General features: G+C 42.1%; 1 pseudogene; it reads left to right on the top strand.

Annotated features, from left to right (window-relative positions):
• The first annotated feature begins 437 nt into the window (after positions 1-437).
• Positions 438-1,394, top strand: LOC130021285 (NADH dehydrogenase [ubiquinone] 1 alpha subcomplex subunit 5-like; annotated as a pseudogene).
• Positions 1,395-10,761: the final 9,367 nt, after the last annotated feature.

Genomic DNA, 10,761 nt, shown 5'->3' with positions numbered 1-10,761 from the left:
CAGCCTCGGTTGGCCCTGGGAGTTTATGAGCCTCTCCTTCCTCATCTTTCTTAACGCTGCCATATTGGTGGCTCTTTCAGAGTCAGGAGAATGGGACACATTGTATTTACTGGTTTTGGCATATCGAATACACCACGGGTAGCTTGCCAGGCTCTGCCGTGTGGGCGGAACACTCTTGGTAGCTTGCCAGGCTCTCCGAGAGGGATAGAGGCTCTTAGGGTGGCCTCTAATCACCCTTACAGGTGTTCCCATGCTTCAAACCATATTTCAATACATTCAACTATGGTGCGGTAATCTTGTATTAAGTGTTTTATGAACTGCATTGTGGCCGCGTGGTTCAGAAAGCATCCTGGAAGGCATCCGTGGCTGGGTAGTGGAGGTAGTGGAGGTAATGGAGGTCTGCCAGGCTGCTGGGAGCAGGCAGAGGATCTCTGCTGATGGAACCGTTAAGACTGGAGTCTGGGGTCAGAGAGTTCTGCTTCCCTGACTCTCTGGGGCTTCACCCCTGCGTGAGTCCTGGCCTAAGTGTCCGGAAAGCGTCCTGGAGGGTGTCCGCGGCTGGGTAGTGGAGGTGTTGAAAGTAATGGAGGTCTGCTGGGCTGCTGGGAGCAGGATATCTTACTTAAGCTATTATGTAAATTCAATACAATCCCCATCCAAATTCAGACATTCTTCCAGAATCTAGAAAATTCAGTAATAAAGTTTGTATGAAATCAGGAAAGACTGCAAATAGCCAGAACCATAGTGAAAAATAAGAAATCGGGAGGTACCTCATTACTTTATTTGGAACTACACTGTAAAGCTACAGTGATCAAAACTGCATGGCATTGGAATAAAAATAGATGCTCTGATCAATGAGTTGAAATCTAATACCCTGTGACAAAACCTCTTATATAGGGGTGGGTGGTTAATTTTTAATAAAGGAGTTGAGAACATGAAATGGAGTAAAGATAGCATCTTCAACAAATAGTGCTGGAAAAATTGGATAACCACATGTAAGAAACAAGTTGTATCCATATCTTACACTTCACACAAGTCAATTCAGGTAGGCACTGTCGTGGCAGATTTGCTGAAGAAAACGAGTGGCATTGTGGGCTTGGCAGTCTGTGGGAGTTCACATGGAAGACTAAGAATTCTATACACGAAGACTATTGATGTTCGTGAGAAAATGCCTACAAATGCAGTCTATAGGAAGTATACCAAAGAGATTGCAAATGAGAAGCTGGCTATGGTTAAAGCAGAATCAGATGTTAAAAAGTTAGAAGATAGTCTTCAAGGTGATCAAATAGAAGAGGCAATTCTGCAGACTGAAAACGAACTAAGTCTGGCAAGAAAAATGATGCAATGGAAGCCGTTGGGAGCCTTTAGTAGAAGAACCTCCTGCCAACCAATAAAACCAATATAATCATCATTAAATTTTTGTATTGATGAGAAACTGTTGTAATTAAATGCTGTTATAGTTTTTAAAAAGTCAATTCAAAGTGGATCAAAGACCTTGTAATATAAAGTACATTGAGGAAAATATAGGCAAAACACTTCAAGATTTGGACCTCAAAGTTGCCTTCAATGGTCAGATACCACTAGCAAAGGCAACGAAATAAAAAATAAACAAATGGAACTAAATAAAGACCTTCCCCATGGCAAAACGAACAAAAAAATCCCACAAGCTAAAAATAAAAGACAGCTAACTGAATGGGAAAAATATTTTTATTCACGACATCAGATATATGCTATCCAGGATATATAAAACACAAAGATCAACATCAACAACAACAACAATTCAAAAACCCTATCAAAAATGGGCAGAGGAATTCATCTGGATAACATAAAGTAACAAAATAAGAGACTAACACCCAAGAGCAGCTGTGATAAATACCAGGTTGTTCACTCCATGGCTTAGAAGCCAGCCGCACACTGTAGGGGCAAAGGCAGCTCAGATAGAGAAGGAAGCACCAAATAAAGGGTGCTGGGAAGATCTGCCCAGGATGGGAAATGCATGCTGAAAGTAGTCTATAGACAGAACATGATTGCCACCCAATGTCTCTTCTGCAGACCACAGCACCCAAAAGGAGAGATAGAACAAAAAGGAGTGCCCTGCCACAGAGGCAGGGTGGGATGGGGGATGGGAGGGGTGGGAGGGATACTGGGATTGGTGGGGGTGGAGAATGGGCACTGGTGGTGGGATGGGTACTCGATCATTACATAACTGAAACCCAAGCACAACAACTTGTAAGTATACAACTGTATCTCATGGTGTTTCACTAATAAAAAATAAATAAATTTAAAAAATGGGCAGAGGAAATGAATAGAAGAAGAGCAGCAGATGACCAAGGCACATGAAAACATGTTCAGCATCACTTGTCATCAGAGAGATCCAAATCAAAATGACAATGAAATACTATCTTACAATAATGAGAATGCCACATATAAAAAAATAAAAAGAACAATCTGTGTTGGTGAGGATGGGGCAGAAAAGGAACTCTTACTCACTGATGTAGGGGGGTACAACCTGGTACAACCCTTTTGGAAAACTGGATGGAGAATTCTCAATAAACTTAAAATTGAACTGCACATGACCAAGTGATTCCACTTTTGGGCATCTATTTTCAGGACATAAAACACTCTCTTGAATGAACATGTGTACACCATTATTCATTGCTGCACTCAGTGCAATAGCCAAAATAAGGAATCAACCTAGGTGTCAGACAGATGAATGGACTATGAAGACGTGGTATATATACACAATGGAATACTATTCAGTTGAAGGAATGATGAAATCATGCAGTTTGCTGCAAAATGATTGGAACTGGAAGATACAATGTTGAATAAAATTAAGTCAGAAGAAGAAAGAGAAACACAGGATGATCTCGCTTATCTGTGGAATATAAAATACTGGATGAAATGTATTATAGCAAAAGGGGGATACTTAATAGCCCTTGACCCCAGTACTTGGAGAGGAGACAGACAGAGAAGGAAAGAAAACAAGAAAGAAAGAAAAGAACAAGACGCAATGGGTTGACAGATATCAGGGCTTCAGTTGTACCAGTGATATGAGTGAGAAAAATAGCCAAATACCCAAAACACAGATTCAACAGAACTGAAAACATGAGATCTAAGCAGCAACCATTGAAACTTTGCAATGTGCCTGTCAAGGTGACAGATGGGGGTGGAGTGGGGGTTGGAATGGGAGGGACTCTGGGAACACTGGTGGAAGGAAGTTGACACTGGTGGAGGGATTGATGGAACTGATGTTGAATTATTGTATGCCTCAAATGCAACTATCAGTAACTTTGTAAATCTTGGCTTTTTAAATATTTTTTATTTGCTTTTTGGGTCACACCCGGGGATGCACAGGGGTTACTCCTGGCTCATGCACTCAGGAATTACTCCTGGTGGTGCTCAGGGGACCTGGGAATCGAACCTGGGTCAATCGCGTACAAGGCAAACACCCTACCTGATGAACTATTGCTCCAGCCCCAATAATTTTTTTTAAAGGTGCTAGATCTAACACTTTGCCCATGGAAACTCCTGGTCCCATTGACAACAGGTTATAGCTCAAAAACCAAAGAAAAGCTACTGTTTTCAGACATACCTTGTTGTGAAAACATAGTTTTAAACACATGACGAAACACAAAAAATTTGGGGCTGGAGTTCAGTGGGTAGGGTGTTTGCCTTGCACACGACCGACCCGGGTTCAATTACCAGCATCCCATATGGTCCCCTAAGCAATGTCAGGAGTAATTTCTGAGAGCATGAGCCAGCAGTAATCCCTGTGCATCACCAATTGTGACCCAAAAATCAAAAAAAATTAAATAAAGGTAAAGGTAAAGGCCCTCCCGTTGATCGTCGATTTGCTCGAGCGGGCCCAGTAACGTCTCCATAAATAAATAAATAAAATTGAGCTACAAAGCTCAGTGGTCTGAATGCATACTTTGTAGCACTGGAGTGACTCTGAGCAGAGCTGAGCGGGGGTAGCCCCTGAGATTGCTAATGATGCCCCCCCCCCAACTCCCAAAACAACACAACAAATTTGCAAGTAACTAATTATTACCAAAGTAAATTGAAATGAAATGCCACTTTTGTCACAATTGTGTCGTCTTGAATGGAAGAGAAGGGGTGGCCCTTTCCTGTGCTGCTGTGAAATGTGCCTTCATGTGTGTTGTATGTGAATTTAACCTGTTGTGTATGCCCAGGTGGAAAGTGGCTGAAGGCGGGTAGCCACTTTGTTGGGAAGGCAGAGGTGGGGATGGCTTCCATTCAAACCGCTGCTTTGGACATCATTAACCAAGGAATGCTGCTCTCTCTCTTCTTTTCTCGCACTTCTAAGGAAAGGGAGTTTAGGTTATAGAATGGGACACCAAGCCCCGTTCTGCACTATTTTTAGTTTATCCTGTCTGCAGAGCCTGTCCCTGTGCTATCTTGGTTCCTGAGAACTCTGCAGTACAGGCGCATTGCCTCTGGGAGGCGCAGCCTGGTGTTGCAGGTCTGCCCTTGCCCTGGGCTCAGAGGGTCTTTCTCTTTCTGGATTTGCTGTTGGGTGGCCAGCGCTCACTCAGACCTAAATGAGGTCCTCTAACCTGAACTTTGTGAGTGATAAAATGTCTGAACTTCGGTCCTTCCGGTACTCTGAAGAGGAGACTAAAGATAATCTTTTTATTTTCTTTTTGGGTCACACCAGACAATGCACAGGGGTTACTCCTGGCTCTGCACTCAGAAATTACTCCTGGCATTGCTCAGGGGACCATATGGGATTCTGGGAATTGAACCTGGGTCTGCCCGCATGCAAGGTAAATGCCCTACCCCCTGTGCTATTGCTCCAGCCCCGCGATACCCTTTCATGACTGCCTTAAACCTAAGCAAAGGGGGTTTAAAGAATACATTTCAAAGTAATTAAATAATTTTTTTCTAGTTACGTTTTGGTATGGTTTGGTGGCCATATCCAGTGGTGTTCTGGGGACTAGGGGTGCTGGAGATCAAACCCAGGCTGTATACACAACTTGCACACCAGTCCTTTGAATTCTTCCCTCAGCTCTCTCCCTGTCTCTTAATTTTTGTTTTGATTTCCGAGGTTCCACCCATCAGAGTTCAGGGTTATCTTCTGGCTCTGTGCACAGGGATGATTCCTGCTAGCCTTGGGGGACCACATGGAGTGCCAGGGTTTGAAACTTTAACAGCAGCAAGCAAGGCAAGCACCTCACCTGCTGTATCTGTATGGCCCCAGGCCTCTCATTTTTTTTTTAGTGGAAATTCTACTGAATTTCTATAAGCTCATAGGAAGAGCTCTTCTTTGTATATGTGGTTGGTTTGATCCCTGGCACTGCAAAAAATGAAAAATATGTGAATGATAAGTCAACATGTAAACATTTGTTCAGGATATTTAAAAGGTCTATTGACTTTGGGTGGGGCATTGACTTTGGGTGGGGCTGGAGATAGCTCAAAGGGCTGGAGTATATGCCTTAAATAAGGAGGACCTGAGTTCAATCCCTGGCACCACCTGGACACCACCAGACACTACCAGTACTGAACCTTCAGTTCCACAGAACCAGGCTGAGTATGGCGAGAGTGGCTCCCAGGTCCCATGACCACTTGGGATGCCCCTGAGTGACAAGACAGTATCACTCCGACCCTGGATTGTGATTTTCATACATAATTTCCTAATGATGCTGAGAATATTTTTGTAAGCCTTTTGCTTGTATATATTATTTTGAGATGTGTTTGTTCAAATATTAGGCCTGTTTCTGGTTTGGGTTATTTTACTATTGAGTTGTAAGTGTTTTTCTATATTCTGGATAAAATTATTTTATGAAATACATAGATTGTGAATATTTTGCTCTATATGTGGCTTGCTTTATATATATATTATATATGATCACCATGAGCAACACCTACAAAGCTATTATGTTTGAGTTTCAGTCATACAATGATCGAACACCCATCCCTCCACCAGTGTACATTCTCCACCACCAATGTCCCCAGTATCCCCCCCATCCCCGCATCCCACCCCTCCCCCTGCCTCTATGGCAGACAGTTTCCCTCTTACTATCTCTCTAGACTTATGGACATTATGGTTTGCAATACAGATAATGAGAAGCCATCATGGTTGGTCCTTTGTCTGCTTTCAATACACATCTCCCATCCCGAGGGATCCCTTCAACCATCATTGACGTAGTGATCCCTTCTCTCTCCCAGCTGCCCTCTCCCCGAGCTTATAAGGCAGGCTTCCAACAATGGAGCAATCTTTCTGACCCTATCTCTACTGTCCTTGGGTGATAGTCTCATATAATGATATTTTATATTATGTGACTTGCTTTTTATTGTCAACTTTTTGAAGCAAAACTAAAATTCAATTTACATATTATTTTAGTATTTTTAAATAGTTATACTTTTTGAGTGGAGCGATAGCACAGCGGGTAGGGCGTTCGCCTTACAAGCGGCCAACATGGCCGACCCGAGTTCGATTCCTCCGCCCCTCTCGGAGAGCCCGGCAAGCTACCGAGAGTATTCGATATGCCAGACACAGTAACAACAAAGTCTCCAATGGAGACGTTACTGGGCCCGCTCGAGTGCTAAGAAATTGCACTAATTCCTATAGTTGAAAGATTTTCTATGTTGAAAGATTTAGCTTTTATAATTTGTCTGTGATCCAATAACACTAACTTTTATGTAGACATGAGGTGTAAAAGTCCTTTTTTCAATGTTACCCAAGTATGTTTTATTGGCATGAGTGTCCTCTCTTGAAATTCCTCGTATCTTGTTTAAAATCAATTGTATTTGAGGATCTGAGAGTTCTTTTCTATTATACTTTTTCTATTAGTCTATTAGGACTAATCTTTATGGGAGGAGGGAGTGCACACCCAGCTGTGCCCAGGGCTTACTCTTGACTCTGTGCTCAGGGATCACTCCTGGGGGATTTGGGAACCATATGGAATGTCACCTGAAGAACCTGCCATCAGTTCTCATCAATACACTGGCTCAGCTCTTCACACGCTACCTGTCTGAATGCAAAGTTCTGTCCCAATGGAAAACTGGACTATGAGAAGGACTGTACTACTGTACAAGAAGGGAGACATCCACGACATTGGCAACTATCACCCGATATGCCTGTTGTCTGTGTTCTACAAGCTGTTCACTCGAGTCATCCTGAATAGTATTAGCAGAACACTAGATGAAGGACAACCGTGTGAGGAAGCCGGGTTCCGAAGAGGATTCAGCATAATCAACCATATCCACATGATAACCAAGCTCATTGAGGTTTCTTGGGAGTTCAAGATGCCTCTCTGTCTAACATTCATTGATTTAAAGGGGGCCTTTGATTCTGTTGAGAGTGAAGTGCTCATCGAAGCCCTAGCTAAATAGGGCGTTCAAACTCAATACATCAGGATCCTCCGTGAGCTGTATTACGGAGTCACTACCAGGATCTCACCATTCTACAAGGAAGAGATCATCCATGTCAAGAGAGAGGCAGGGGGATACCATTTCACCGAATCTTCAGTGCCCATAAAGATTAGTCCCTCGAGAACGGCATGCAATGATTGGAATGGGAAGGAATGGGAGTGAAGATAGATGGTCGGCAACTATACCACCTCCGCTTTGCTGATGGCATTGTTTTAATAACACCAAACATCAGCCAAGTGGCACAATGCTGGCCGACTTCGACCATGAGTGTGGAAAGGTTGGATTACAGCTGAATCTCATGAAGACAATGTTTATGAGAAACAGTCTTGTTCCTGACGTTCCATTTGCTCTCAACAGAATGAACATCTCCGAATGCAACAGTTAGGTGTACCTAGGTCAAGAAGTCAACGTGACAAATGACCTGGCACCTGAGTTGCGCAGGAAGAGAGCAGGTTGGAACACCTTCAAGAGCGTTGAAGAAATGGCTAAGAGGACGAAGAACCTCCGGCTCCGGGCACATCTCTTTGATTCCAGTTATTCCTGCATTAACATATGCCTCAGAGACCTGGGCCCTACAAAAACAAGATGAGAATGCTATTCAGGTCTCCCAAAGAGGAATCTAAAGAGCTATGCATGGAATATCATGCTTCACTCAAGTGAGAAAAAGAATCTGTAGTTCCAACCTCCATTGACGATCAAGAAGCAGGGATGCTGTCTTGTTTGCCAAGGCAACGAAAGTCAGATGGGCTGGACACATAATGCGATTTGGAGATGACTGCTGGACTAGAGCCATTACCGACTGGATTTCATGGGATGTCAAAAGATCGCATGGCCTCCCACCTACTAGATGGTCAGGCTTCTTTGTCAAGACCCTGAATGATCAGTTTGAGGCTGTTCATGTTCCTGGCGCGAGGAGACACCATTGGGCTACACTAGCATGTGACAGGGATGAATGGAGACGTTACTGGCGCCTGCTCAAGCAAAACAATGAGTAATGAAATGTCAAGTGATCAAGTGATGGGATGTCAGGGATTGGACCTTGGTTGGCTGCACTTAAGGCAAATGCTCTTCATGCTGTCCAATCGCTCCAGCCCCAGGCTCCTACTAATCTTATGATAATTTTGCTAACATCATACTGTGGACTACTGTAGTTTAAAAATTGAAGTATTGGGGCAGGCTAATTCCTTGCACTCCCAGGAGTGGCCTCAAACAAGTCCCTCCTCACCTCCTAATAATAATAAAACTTGGTCTTAAAAATATGATTTGTCCTATTATGTCCTATTTTCCCTTCAAATGGTTTAAGTGTTCTAGTTTCTTTATAAACACCTTAGGTTATTGTATACTTAATGGTCTGCTGGGATTTTGTTGCATCTGTAATCAGTTTGGGAAGAGTTGTCATCAATATTATGTCTTTGGATCTATAATTGTGACTTGGAGCAGAGAGAGAGAGAGAGAGAGAGTACAAGGCAGTTGCTTTGCATGTTGCTGACCCACGTTCGATTCTCAGCATCCTATATGGTCCCCTGTGCACTGCCAGGAGTGATTCCTGAGTATAGAGCCAGGAGTAAGCCCTGAGCATTGCCAGGTGTGGCCCAACACTGAAAAAGAAAAAAATAATCCATAAGACCCCTAGAAATATAGTTTAACACTCAGTGTTTAATTCTGATTTATATTAATGTGGTTTTAGTTTTCTGTAACACCTCCCCATATTTTGTCAAGTTTATCCTTATTTCTTGTTTTTGTGATGAAGCTACTGTGAAAAATATCTTTATTTAATTTATTTAGTTTTGGGGACATGCCCAGTAGAGCTCAGCTTACTCCCGACTCTGCACTCAGGTTCAGTCCTGGAGGGTTTTGTGAACCATGTGGAGTGCAGAGGATGGAACCCAAATTGGGAATCTGTTAAAGGCAGTCATCTTACCAGCTGTACTATAGCTTTGGCTCCAAGGAATGTCTTTTAAATTTCATTTTCCAATTTGAAATTTTCCATTTGTCAATTTGATAAATTTTATCTTCCAATTGTTTCATTACATAAAATACTATTGGTTTATATATTCACCTTGTAAGTCTATCACTTTGATAAATTAATTGGTTGTGTTAGCTTTTTTCATGCTCCTTAGAAGTCATGAATATGTGTATATATAAACATAAATACACATATAAATATATCTCATGTCTTTGTGAATAGCAAAAGTTTCCTTCATTCCATTATAAAATTTTATGTCTTTGCATTCATCTCTTGTATTATGCATTATCTAGGACTTCTAGGGATACAGCTCAGTGGTAGAGCACTTGCCTTGCATGTGTGAGACTCTGGCTTTGAAACTGGGACTGTAAAAAGAAAAAGAAAGAAAATGATAACTACCAGCTCTGTGTGTTTTAACATGCTGTCTTAGTGTAATCTTTTAGTCTTTCATTATTAGAATATTATTGATGCTACCTTGTGAACCTTTTATTTTTCCCTACAAATAGAACCCTCACTCTCTCCATATTCCATATATATTATATGCATATGTATATATATAAAATTACACATTTACAATCTTATTATTCATGAATATAGGCGAAAAGCAAATTATTTTTCACAAGTGAAATATTTCCTGCAAGTATCTTCTCATACATTGTTACCTTAGACGTGGAAAATCAGAACCTGGCAGAAGTCTGAGCTAAGGGACCCTTCTCTGAGCTGTTCTCTGCTTCAACTGAGAACTGATATGCCATCAGGCAGTTGAAAAGCAGGTCCTGTTTCCCTGACTTTGTCTAAAAGTGTCTTTGAAACTTGTCACTAGTAAATCATGGCCTCATTCCTAAGGACTGTGACTCTTGGAATGTGGCCTCTGTCGGCCGTTAGTATCACTTAGAGCTTTTTGAGATAAATACACCCCAGAAATCCTTCACGGACTCTCCAAATGATGGGTGCATGCTCAAGTTCCAGAAGCACTTATCTAGAGGAAACTTATAAGTCAAAAGGCCCTAAGTTGATGCCAAATTATTTGTAACAAATATTCAGAGGATGTCTAAATCTGTCATATTCACCTTCCATCTAGTGATTAAAAATATTTAAAGAATTTAAAAAAATTAATAGTGATTTTTGGAGGGTGCTCCCAGAAGTGCTCAGGGTGGGGTTCAGCAACCACGTGGTATCAAGGATCAAATCTAAGATCTCACATGTGCTCGACTGCTTGAGCAATACCCCTGACTCTACTGGAGAAATGATTATAACTCATACACAAACTTATGGCTTCCTATTTATTTTTGTCCTGAGGTCACACCAGGCAGTGCTCAGAGCTTACTCCTGGCTTTGCACTCAGGAATCATTCCTTGGCTAGGTTTTGGAGTACCATATATGGTACCCAGAATCAAACC

The sequence above is a fragment of the Sorex fumeus genome, unplaced genomic scaffold (assembly GCF_029834395.1).
Source record: "Sorex fumeus unplaced genomic scaffold, SorFum_2.1 ptg000015l, whole genome shotgun sequence".
NCBI classification, from domain to species: Eukaryota; Metazoa; Chordata; class Mammalia; order Eulipotyphla; family Soricidae; genus Sorex; species Sorex fumeus.
Note: the sequence above shows the minus strand (reverse complement) of the source record. Positions and strands in the feature narration are given on the sequence as shown.